This window comes from Elephas maximus, chromosome 14, assembly GCF_024166365.1.
Source record: "Elephas maximus indicus isolate mEleMax1 chromosome 14, mEleMax1 primary haplotype, whole genome shotgun sequence".
Classification (NCBI taxonomy): Eukaryota; Metazoa; Chordata; class Mammalia; order Proboscidea; family Elephantidae; genus Elephas; species Elephas maximus.
Window position 1 is genome coordinate 96,201,990 of NC_064832.1, and position 12,463 is coordinate 96,214,452.

Genomic DNA, 12,463 nt, shown 5'->3' on the forward strand with positions numbered 1-12,463 from the left:
ATAAAGAAAACAAAAATCCTCACAATTGGACCAATAAGCAACATAATGATAAATGGAGAAAAGATAAATGTTGTCAAAGATTTCTTTTTACTTGGATCCACAATCAACGCTCATGGAAACTGCAGCAAGAAATCAAACCATGTATTGCATTGGGCAAATCTGGTGCAAAAGACCTCTTTAAAGTGTTAAAAAAGAAAAAAAAAAAAAATAGAAAGGAAATATGTCACTTTGAGGACTAAGTTGCGTCTGACCCAAGCCATGGTATTTTTAATCACCTGATATGCATGCAAAAGCTGGACAATGAATAAGGAAGACTGAAGAAGAATTGACGCCTTTGAATTACGGTGTTGATGAAGAATATTGAAAATACCATGGACTGCCAGAAAAATGAAGGAGTCTGTCTTGGAAGAAGTACAGCCAACATGTTCCTTAAAAGTGAGGATGATGAGACTTCATCTCATGTTCTTTGGACATGCTATCAGGAGGCACCAGTCCCCAGAGAAGGATATCATGCTTGGCGAAGTAGAGGGTCCGTGAAAAAGAGGAAGACCCTCAAAGAGATGGGTTGACATAGTGGCTGCAACAACGGTCTCAAGCATAACAACCACCAGGGCAGTGTTTCGTTCTGTTGTACGTAGGGTGCTATGAGTTGGAACCGACTGGACGGCACCTAACAACAACAGCAACAGAGTTAAAATTTATTCAAATCTATTGTTAAGCCGCAGAAAAAGGTCTAACTAATTTCCACCAGGTTTTACAACTGCCCCCTTTGCCATGAAACCAGAAAAACTGGGTGGTTCCTGGCTACCATTACTAAACATTTCGATCAAAGATTCTATAGAAGGATCCTGATCAAAAGCAGAGTGAGGGGTGCAGCAGAATTTCAGATTTTCTGGAACCATCGAGGCTAGATGAACCCCCAAAACTATTACGCTGACGTCATCATTAAACCTTAAACTTTCAACTAAAAATATCCCTTGAAGTTTTCTTTAAACCACACAACAGTGTAACTTAATTAGTAAAGAGTGTCTGCCTTGAGCATTGTGCTCTTTAAGATCTATCTATATGGGATCAAACTGACGACAACAACTCAGAAGGTCAGACAGGAAGCTTAGGGGGCAGTGAGTTTCTGTTAATGGAGAGAACAACTTGGAAAAGGAGGGGGAGGATGGCTGCACACCTTGAAGAATGTGATCAGTGTCACTGAATTGCACATGTAGAAACTGCTGAATGGTGTATGTTATTCTGTGTATATTCTCAACAACAAAAAATAAAATGGCTTCTGGGATTGAACTTCCTTTAATGGAATGATTACTTCAAAATAAAGCCCAGTTTCCCAGGTCTCTAATTCCTTCAGATGAGATGAGGGTCTACGAAGACAAGTTTTCTGTGAAGACCCTGTGACATTTCACTGTTATCAATAAGAAAGCCCTAGAGAGTGAAAGATATGATGAAGTATTTTAATTTATGATATTTTAAAAAGTGAAAGCCACAGGATTTAATTTCCTATTTCCTCAACAAAAATACTTTAAAAGTAGTTGATTTGGTTAAATTTGTAAATGTTTTCCTATCAGTAGGAAGAGAGTTATTATGAGACAATGGAAATTACTTTCATCATCTAATATGTATTTTTCTTCTTTCCACTCCCCACAGTCAAACATTCTTCCTTCCATGTGAAAAAATTACCGTATTTTCTCCTGCACTTCAGTTGTACCTCATATTGGCTGTTCACTGCTACTAGTATATATATTTTTGGTACTTTTTTTTTTTTTTGGTAAAATATCTTGCAGATCCCATTTAAAATAAAACACCTGATATTAACTAGGAAAAACTACAAAACCAAATCCTTCTTTGAACTCCCAGGAGATCTTTTTTTTTTTTTCCAATTGAATTGAGTTTACTAGTATCCGTCGGTCCCTGGCACAAACAGCAGAAACAGTTAAGCGCTCAGCTGCTAATATAAAGTTGGCAGTTTGAACCCAAGCAGCGAGGCCACGAAAGAAAGCACGCGATCTGCTTCTGTGGAGACACCAGCCACGAAGTCCCAGTGGAGCAGCTCTACTCTGTAACACGCGGGTTGCCATGAGTCGAAATCTGCTCGAAGGAAATAGGTATTTTTATTATCATTATTTTATTTTATTTAGTTTACTAATGTTGTCGTTGTTGGTAGGTGCCATTCAGTCATTTCCAGCTCCTAGCGACCCCATGTGACAGAGCAGAACTGCCCCTCAGGGATTTCTAGGTTGTGATCTTTACACCAGCAGATTGCCAGGTCTTCTTCCCCCCCGTGTAGCCTCTGGGTAGGTTTGAACCGCCAACCTTTCAGTTAGCGGCTGAGCACTTAACCGTTTGAGCTAGCACAGCTCCTTTTGTTTACTAATAACTACACTAAACTTGAAGGAGCCCTGGTAGCGCAGTGGTTAAGCACTCGGCTGCTAACCAAAAAGTCGGCGGTTCAATCCCTCCAGCCACTCCTTGGGAGAAAGACGTGGCAGTCTGCTTCTGTAAAGATTATAACCAAAAGAAAAAAAGCCAAGCCCGTGGCCATTGAGTCGATTCCAATTCATAGCAATCCTATAGGACAAAGTAGAACTGCCCCACAGGGTTTCCAAGGAGCGACTGGTAGATTCGAACTGCCAACCTTTTGGTTAGCAGGCCTGCTCTGTGTCTTCCCAAGGAAACCTGGTGGCACAGTGCTTGAGAGCTCGGCTGTTAACTGAAAGGTTGGTGGTTCAGACCCACCCAGCGGCTCCTCAGGAGAAAGACCTGGCAATTCGCTTCTGTAAAGATCACTGCCGAGGAAACCCTACGAGGCAGTTCTACTTGGAGTCCCTGTGAATGGGAATCAACTGGATGGCAATGGGGGTTTGGGTGTGTCTTCCTGAGAACTGAGTTCTTCCAATTTACAGCTCCTGGGACCTTTGTCTCCACTTCACCCAACCGCCCTCTCCCACAGACACACCCTGGGCTAGGTCACCAGCAACACCTGCTGTACCTCTGTAACAGCTTCTGTTCTTCCAGCGCGCCTCACCTCTTCTCCTGCTCTTCGCTTTCCTTTCCCATAATCACATCCTTCTGGGCTTTATATATACCCTTCTATCCTCAGTTATGGAGCCCTGATGGCTCAGTGTTAATTGCTCGGCTGCTAACTGGCAGGTTGGCCGTTGAAACCCACAGCCCCTCTGCAGGAGAAAGATGTGGCTGTCTGCTTCCATAAAGATTCCCAGCTTTGGAAACCCTACGGAGCAGCTCTCTTCTGTCACATGGGGTCGCTAGGAGTCAACAATAATAAATTCCATCTTTAACATGTAAGAGCGTACGGTAAGTTTAACATGCAAACTTATTATGAGTTTGAATGAGGATACAGTACAGGTAGTCTCCAACTTGTGACGTATTCGAGTTATGACGAACCACACTTACGACCGTCTGTTTCTTTGTACTCTTATCATTACTAATATGTACTACATACATTGCAGCGTGTAATTTGCTGATGTCATCATTCTTAGGTATAATGTTTCCAACTCCCAAAGACAACTAAAACCGGATTTATAAAGACATTGATAATAAAAGGCAATAATAATGGAAACTTAAAAAAAATGAGGTATTTGACTTACGTCAGAACCAACTTACGATTGAGCCATTGTCAGAATGGAAACCCATTGTAAGTCAGGGACTACCTGTATTGTAAAATTAATAAATGATGTCCCATCTAGGGGAAAACACGTCGTTCCTGTGGGCAAAGTTGTGTGTAGTTTTAAAGGAGAATAACGATCAAGAAAAAAGGAAAGAGAGAGAAACCTTAGGGCGTGGATAATAGCAGAACGGCAGCAATGAAATCAGAAGGGACAGAACGGGGCTCCAATACAACACGTGGAAGTGGGGAGACAGGGAACAGAACCTTCTAGAATATACTGTGGGGACTAAGGCCTATGACAAGAAAAAAAAAAGAGCTGGAGGTAAACACTCTAGAGTAAGAACCACTTGGGCACCTTCCACTTGAGTGTGAGGTGATCACAAAACAAACTGATTTAGGCCCACTCGAGTTCCATCAGGAAAGGACCGCAGTCCCCAGGGTGGAAGGAGGAGGTGGCCCAAGCAAAATCCATAGCCTGGAAGGATTCTAGCAGCAAAATCTGAGAGTAAAAGGAATTGGGAAGAGGTGGTGGAGGGAAGGGGTTGTGGTGTAGTGCCTTTAAGTTGGGCAGAGAAAGCTAAGCAACACAAAACTACAATGGATGGTGCCTGGCTACCATTATGGAACTTTTAAAAAATTTTTTTATTGTGCTTTAGGTGAAAGCCTACAGAGCAAATTAGTTTCTCATTCAACAATTTGTACACAAATTGTTTTGTGATGTTGGTCACGATCCCCGTGATGTGTCAACGCTCTCCCTTCCCCACTCTGGGTTCCCCGTTTCCATCAATTCATTTTTCTTGTCCATTCCTACCTCCTCGTCTTTGCTTTTGTGCAGGTGTTGCCCATTTGGTCTCGAATACATGACTGAACTAGGAAGTGCTTTCCTCACGTGTGTTACTCTTTGTTTTACAGATCTGTCTAATCTTTGGCTGAAGGGTGAGCTTTGGGATACTGAACATTCTGATCAAAGATTCTATAGAAGAATCTTGATCAAAGAGTGGAAAAGGGTGGAACAGAATTTCAAATTCTCAATGGAATCCAGACTTTCTGGAGCCACTGAGGCTCGATAAACCCGTGAAACTATTGCTCAGAGATACTCTTTAAACCTTAAAACAAAACTAATACCTTGAAGTTTTCTTTAAACCAAACAGTAGTTCAGTTCAACTAGTAAAGGATGTTTGCCTTGAGCATTGTGCTCTTTTAAAGAATTGGCTAAGTGAGATCAAACTGACAACATCAACTTGAAAGTTTAGATGGGAAGGTTGGGGGGGCAGTAAGTTCAGATAAGGGTGGTGGAATAATCTGAAAAAGGATGGCAAGAATAGTAGCACAGCTTGAGGAGTGTACCCAATGTCACTGAATTGTATGTGGAGACATTGTGGACATGGTGTATCTTTGGCTTTGTATACTTCCACCAAAAAAAAATTAATAGAAAACAAAGTACACTTTTGGTGCTCATCACCAGTATATATCTGGCTGGTATCCCAACATTCCTTTTCACGGTTATGAGGTTAAACTGTGCGTGTGAACTGCTGGGTTCGCCAGACGAGGGCAATCAGGGCTGGAAAAGTTCACGCTGCCAGGGAACATAAGGCAGGGCAGCACCATGTGAGATAGTTCCCCCTTGGCCGTTAGCTGGTGGCGGCCCAGAGTGAGCACAAGGTTTTCCTAGCAGATAAAATATCATGTATTTATCAAAAGTCCTTTGTAGGTGAATCATGAGAGAACTAATACAAAACACAGCCCCTCGATGTTCAGTGCCCTCAAAACAAGTCATGCTCGCTGCAGCCCTCCTGTACGAGCCTCAGATTCACTGTGGGTCAAGTGTCTGACCAGCAACACAAATTTAGTCTGACTGCCTTCTATTTTCTTGGAGTAACCACAAAAAACATAAGAGTTTTTAATGGAGACGTTAATTATCTCTGCTCTCAGTTCTTCCTGTTCTTTGTCCTAATTGCTCTGCAATGATTTTATCTTCTGTGCTACCTTTAAACGTTTTTCAAAAAAAACCGAAACCAAGGCCGTTGCTGCTGAGTCGACTCCAACCCAGAGCGACCTCGTAGGACAGAGCGGAACTGCCCCGTAGGGCGTCCGAGGCTGTAATCTTTGCGAAGTAGCCTGCCACATCTTTCTTTCACAAGCTGCTGGTGGATTCAAACCGCCAACCTTTGGGATAAAGCTGAGTGCTTCAACAACTGCGCCACCAGGGCTCCTTTAAATATTTTTGCTAACATGTAATTCACATACCATAAAATTCACCCGTCCATAGTTTTATTTTAAGCAAATGCTTTCTTCATACTGTCAGTTGTAGACACCTATCAAAGGGAAGTCCCTGGGTGGAGCAGATGGTAACATGCTTGGCTGCTAACTGAAATGCCGGAGGGTCGAGTCCATGCAGAGGCCTGGGAAGAAAGGCCTGACCATCTACTTCCCAAAAAATCAGCCATTGGAAACTCCATGGAGCACAGTTCTATTCTGACACACATAGGGTCACTATAAGCCTGAGAAGACCCAGTGACAGCTGGTTTCTATCAAAGGGTTATGTGGCTTTTTTCCCACGTACAGTAGGACATAAACACGGGATGGCTAAAACTTGTTCAGTCAGCAAGCGTACATATGATTTATATGTATATACTGTATTTTTACACAAATAATGCACACCTTCTACATTTGTTTGCCAACAGCTCCATCCCCCCACAAGGTATTTTTGTAAGCGCACTCTGCAGTTTTTTCGTTTTTACAGCACCATGTAAAAAAATTTGGCATAGCGGTGCTTACAAAAATACCTCATGGGGTTGGCAAACAAACGTAGAAGGTACGTGTTATTTGCATACAATACAATATATTGCTTGGCTGCAATTATTATAAATGCTTGCAAATAATACTACCTGAGATGACATTATGGTTAATTTAAGAAAGACAGGGGAGGGGAGGGGGGGTTCACTCTCTAGAGAGAGACGCTTGTTATTTTTGGTGATGGGAAAGGTAACATCAAATGAGGGTGAAGTGTGCACAGTTTGACAAAGATAAACGATGTCACTAAAAAGTACACAAGAAGAAAAGACCCTTTGGTAACTGCTATGGCATATATAATTTTTAAACAAAAGCAACAACAACCAAAAAATACATGTGCCGGTATATATATAGGCACATACGTGTATAGGTATGTATATGTGAGTATATATGTGTATATATATAAAAAAACCAATTCAAACCCATTGCCATAGAGTTGATTGTGACTCATAGCGACCCTACAGGACAGAGTAGAACTGCCCCATAGGGTTTCCAAGGAGCGCCTGGTGGATTAAAACTGCCAACTTTTGGTTAGCAGCCATAGCTCTTAGCCACTACACCACCAGGGTTTCCATGTATATATATAGGTTTACACATATGTGTATGCATCTGTGTGACTATATGGACATATATTCATACATATATATAGAAAATAAAGTGCATGGGGGCACAGTTTCAGATATTTCTTAGATATAACCAAACACCTCACAGGATTGGTTTCCTGGATTTGAAGGATTAGGACCATAGTTTCACGGACATCTCAGTCAGTTGGCATAATATAGTTCGTAAGGTTTATGTTCCACATCCTAGTTTCGTGAGTAGTGTCTGGGGTCTTAAAAACTTGTGAGTGGCCATCTAAGATACAACTATTGGTCTCTACTCATCCAGAGCAAAAGAGATAAAAGGAAATCAAATTCTCAGAGAAGACATTAGTCTACAGGACTAATAGTCTACATGAACCACGTTCTCATCTACCCTGAGACCAGAAGAACTGGATGGTGCCCTGCTGTTCTAATCAGGGCCACAGTAGATAAACCGTGATAGAGTGGGAGAAAAATGTGGAACGGAAGCTCAAATTCCTAAAAAAAAAAAAACAAAACAGATTTACTGGACTGGTTGAGACTGTAGAATTCCCTGAGACTACTGCCCTGAGATATTCTTTAAGCCAAAACTAACCCCTTAGGTCACCTTGTAGCTAAATAACAAATTGGCTCAGAAGATAAAAGAATATCACCCGTAAGCACTGTGCGCCTTTAAAAAATCGACTATATGAGACCAGTCAATAATTACTTTAAAATAAAGATAAGAATGTAAAGGGACAGGGAAACTAGATTAATGGAAATGGAACACCTAGAACAGAAATAACGAGAAAGCTCACGCATTGTGAAGAATGTAACCGACATCACTGAACAACCTTGGTAGAAATTGTTGAATGGGAACCTAACTGCTGTGTAAACTTTCACTGAAAACACAATATCATTAAAAAAAAAAATGAGGCAGTTCTACTCCGTCCTATGGGGTCACTATGAGTTGAAATTGACTCAATGGCCCCCAACAACAATCACAACTGCCTAGAAATGTCCCACTGCTAGCACCTTCCATGGCTGAGTTAAAGACTCCTGGTGCATCAAGACTCGGTTTAGCTGTTTTCTCCTCAGAAAAAGTTCTTAACCCTCTGCTGGACTCTTGCAGAATGCTGTGGACAAGCCCATCACAGCACCCATTATAACTAGACTGTACACTTTGTCTCCCCAGCTAAGAGTGTAGCTCTCTAAAGGCAGGGACCAACCTTACTAACTTAACATCATCAGTATTTCACATAGGGTTCCTGGCGTGTGTTTGGTGCGTAATATTTAGATGGATTCAGAACAACAAGATGGAAATAACGAGAACGTCTACACACCGTGGATTGTAACCAATGTCACTGAACAACTTGTGTAGAAACTGTTGAATGGGAACCAAACTGCTGTGTAAACCTTCACCAAAAACACAATATTATTAAAAAAAAAAAAAAAAGACAGACAGGATAGCAGCTAGAACTCCATCACAGACACTGGCTGGATTTAATAAACATTTCTAAGGCTGACGGGAAGTATGTTTCTCATAGATAACTGGGTTTCCCTGTAGTTAATCTGGACACAATGAATTCTTACAGCAGAGTTACCGCCAAAGCTTTCATTTTCTTCTTTCAAAATGAGATTTCTTAGAAATACCTATTTTAATCTTCGTGTTCTAAAACTCAGCTATCTTATTGTTTCTAGTAAAGCCATAAAAATTTAACCAAGACCAGTGAGTAATGCCTGAAGTCTTAAAAACTTGCTAGCAGCCACCCAAAATACAATTGGTCTGTATTTGCCTGGAGCAACAGAGGAAGAAGGAGACCAGGGATTGGAAAAGGAAATGGGCTGCATGTCTAACTGCCTCTGTGAAGTACTACCTCCTTCTCCAGGAGACCAGAAGAGCTGGATGGTGCCCGGCTACCATCAGGTTTTACTGCCTCCATGAACAGCGTCCATTGCCATGAGAGCAGAAGAGCTGGATGGTGCCCGGCTGCCGTCAGGTTTTACTGCCTCCATGAACAACGTCCATTGCCATGAGACCAGAAGAGCTGGATGGTGCCCGGCTGCTGTCAGGTTTTACTGCCTCCATGAACAACATCCATTGCCATGAAAGCAGAAGAGCTGGATGGTGCCCGGCTGCCGTCAGGTTTTACTGCCTCCATGAACAACATCCATTGCCATGAGAGCAGAAGAGCTGGATGGTGCCCGGCTACCACTACTGAACATTTTAATCAAGGACCCAACAGATGGATTCTGATCAAGAGGAAGAGAAATATGGGACAGACTTCAAATTCATATGGAACCCAGACTTGCTGGATTCATTGAGACTGGAGAGACCACAGAATCTAATGCCTGGGAACGACTTTTAAGCCTTGAACTGAAATTACCCCATGAAGTCATCTTTAAGTTAAATAACAATTTGACTCATTTCATAAAGAATGTTCACCTTGAGCACTGTGAGATTTTAAACAATTATATGAGATTAAACACACAACAGTAACTCTAAAGCACAGACAAGAACTTTAAGGGGCAGAGAGTCTAAGTTAACGGTGGTGAAACACTACAGGCAGAGACGGAGAACAATGACACAACATGAAGTTCCATATTTTACGCAAATAATGCACACCTTCTACGTTTGTTTGCCAGCTGCGCCCTCCCCCCATGAGGGACTTTTATAAGCATCACTATGTCAATCTATTTTACATGTTGCTGTAAAAAATTAACATAGTGTGTTTACAAAAATACCCTTAAGGGGGAAGGGCATCATTGGTACACAAGCATAGAAGCTGCACACTATTTGCATAAAATACAGTATGTAACCATTGTCAGTGAACTGTACGTGTAAAAATTGTTGACCTGGTATATGTTTTGTCGTGTATATTCTCACAAAAACAAACAAAAAACACTTCACCAGGCACCTGCTATTGATGTTAGATTTCTATTTTCTCTTTTAAATTTCACAAAAAATCCATTGCCATTGAGTCAATTCTGACTCATAGTGACCCTATAAGACAGAGCAAAACTTCCCTATAGGATTTCCAAGGCTGTAATCTTTACGGGAGCAGACCGTCACACCTTTCTTCCATGGGGCGGCTGGTGGGTTCAAACCTCTGACCTTTTGGTTAGCAGCTGGGGGCTTAATCAGTGCACGACCAGGGCTCCTTAAATTTCCATAAGCACCCACCTAGCCAACTAACCAAGCCCCGCTTCCCTCCTTACCATCCATTCCTGCCACCTGATGCTGCTAAGTTTCCCCCTTCAGTTCGTTTAGCTTTCTAAACACCTGCAGCTCAATAACAAGGAGAGCATTGTCTAGCAATTGTACTGAGCAAGGAGCTGACTGGCCTGTCAAGATAAACTACACTGTGGATATTATTGGGTTCTCTGGATTAATGCCTTATAAAACAGAACCTCGCACAGTTCTATGCCTTTCGTAAGCCTTGAACACTGATTTCATTTCAGAGGCTGGATATTATATCAACACTGAGTGAAAGAAGTTTATTGCTGGGTGTACAAAGATGAACTGTTCAGAAAGCCTACCTTTCAGGTTCAAGCTGAAAGTGTATTTCCTACAGAGGATCTTCAGAAGTTATGATGGGACGTGATCCATGACCTGTAAAAGAATACTGCGTAAGTATCTGGTAGCCCAAGTCTGTTTTTAAAAATACGCTAAAATAAACAGACAGCTGAATGATTAATGACAGGGACTCTCGGCCTCTTCTGTTGCCATGGGAGTAAGAAATACATCAAGAAAAAGGAAAAAGCACCACGTTCAGCAGGTCAGCAGATGAGCAGTACACCATAGTCCAAATGACTTCAACTTTGACCATGTCTCTTTTACAAAATGTATGTTAAACATAAAAAAGAACATTTCTGGCTGTTCCTGGATCTTCCTTTCATTTATTTCTAATAAAGCATAGATGTGAGTAGAAACTTCAAGCTAAGTTGGAAAGCTGTTGACAGTTTTCTGCCTTAAACAGTTCGTGCCACATGCAAGCTGGGGCAGCTGGTGGATTGGAAGCACTGACTTTTTGATTAGCAGCCAAACACTTAACCATTGAGCAACCCAGGCTCCTAGTTAAATCTAACAGGGAGAAGAAGATATTATGACTATCCCTTCCCAGGGATGAGTGGCTCTTAAAAAGAGAGAGAGAGAGAGAGAAAAAAAAAAATATATATATATAGTAAAAACAACAATAAAACTTGCCTGAAATATATAAAGCCTTTCTTTATGGTTTACTAGCCATTTGCTTAAATCTTGAGTGTTTTATTTTTAAATTTAATTTAACCAAGAGTTGGAATAAACTCAATAGCAATGGGTTGGATTCTATTTCTCCTTTCATCCTGGCAGGTAAAGTACCCCAATTAAAATGGAAGCTAGCTACCTAATAGGTCTTTACCTTCTTGTACAGTAACAATCAGAGAAGATTTGGGGGGAAATCAGATCTCACTGACAACATTTTTCTTGCCTGTAACCAATATTTTATTTGAGTGTGATAAGTATTTCAAATTGAACTATATTCAACAAGGTTTGTTGTTTTATTTATATTTAAGAAATTAGTAATCTCTCGTCCAGAGTGGGTAATCCCTAACTTGTTGTTGGGTGCTGTAAAAGTCGATTCCAACTCATAGTGACCCCATGTGACAGGGTAGAATTGTCCCATAGGGTCTCCTAGGGTGTAATCTTTATGAGAGCAGATTCCCCAGGTCATTTCTTCCCCTCAGCCACTGGGTGGGCTCAAACTGCCAGCCTTTTGCTTTGCAGCGAAGCACTTAACTGTTGAGCCACCATGGGTCCTTTAATCCCTAACTAATACACATCACTTCCACATATATGGTCATTTGGGATAATGCCCAAAGGGCCCAGGAGTTGTGAGCATTCTCCTCCCCTCCCTGATAATATGGTTTGCGATTTCCTTCCCCTTCCTCCTTCTGTTACTGATGTTTGGTACCACTTCTGCTCCCAGCCACTCCCTCTACTTCAAGCCCTTCTTATCTCGGGGAAGTAACCCCATGACTAATCCCTGCCCTACTTCCGCATAGCACCTACCAACCCTTCTCCTCCATATGAGCCTAGCCGTGTCACGTCCCACCGGCCCCGCTCCATCCTGACCATGCTTCGGGAACACAGAAAAGCTTTTCCAGTGAAATGGTGTTCTTGCCACATGTTATTAAATCTTCCTCCATCCCTCTTTGTATTCAAGGATCCGAAGTACCACTCATCACTCACTTGACAAAGATGTGTGGAGTGCTTCCTGGGTAATAGACAATGGCTGGCACGAAGTATAATGGCATCAGTATGCAACTCTGTCTTTTTCTGTGTTGTTGTTGTTGTTGTTGGATGCTGTTGAGTCAATTCTGACTCGAATGACCCTACAGAATACAGCAGAACTGTCCCACAGGGTTCTCTAGTTGCAGGCTTTATGGAAGCAGATCACCAAGTGTTTCTCCTATGGAGCTGCTGGGGGCATTCAAA

At 41.8% G+C, this 12,463-nt stretch overlaps 1 long non-coding RNA gene across 3 annotated transcripts in view; it reads right to left on the reverse strand.

The window, feature by feature from the left end:
* Positions 1–250: 250 nt before the first annotated feature.
* The window catches only part of LOC126058075 (uncharacterized), a 95,334-nt gene continuing 83,121 nt past the window's right edge, over positions 251–12,463 (reverse strand). For all 3 annotated transcript variants that reach the window (XR_007513085.1, XR_007513086.1, XR_007513084.1), the window contains 2 exons: positions 10,528–10,600; positions 251–2,094 (listed from right to left, as the gene is read on the reverse strand). This is a non-coding gene — a long non-coding RNA (uncharacterized LOC126058075). The remainder of the gene's footprint in view (positions 2,095–10,527; positions 10,601–12,463) is intronic.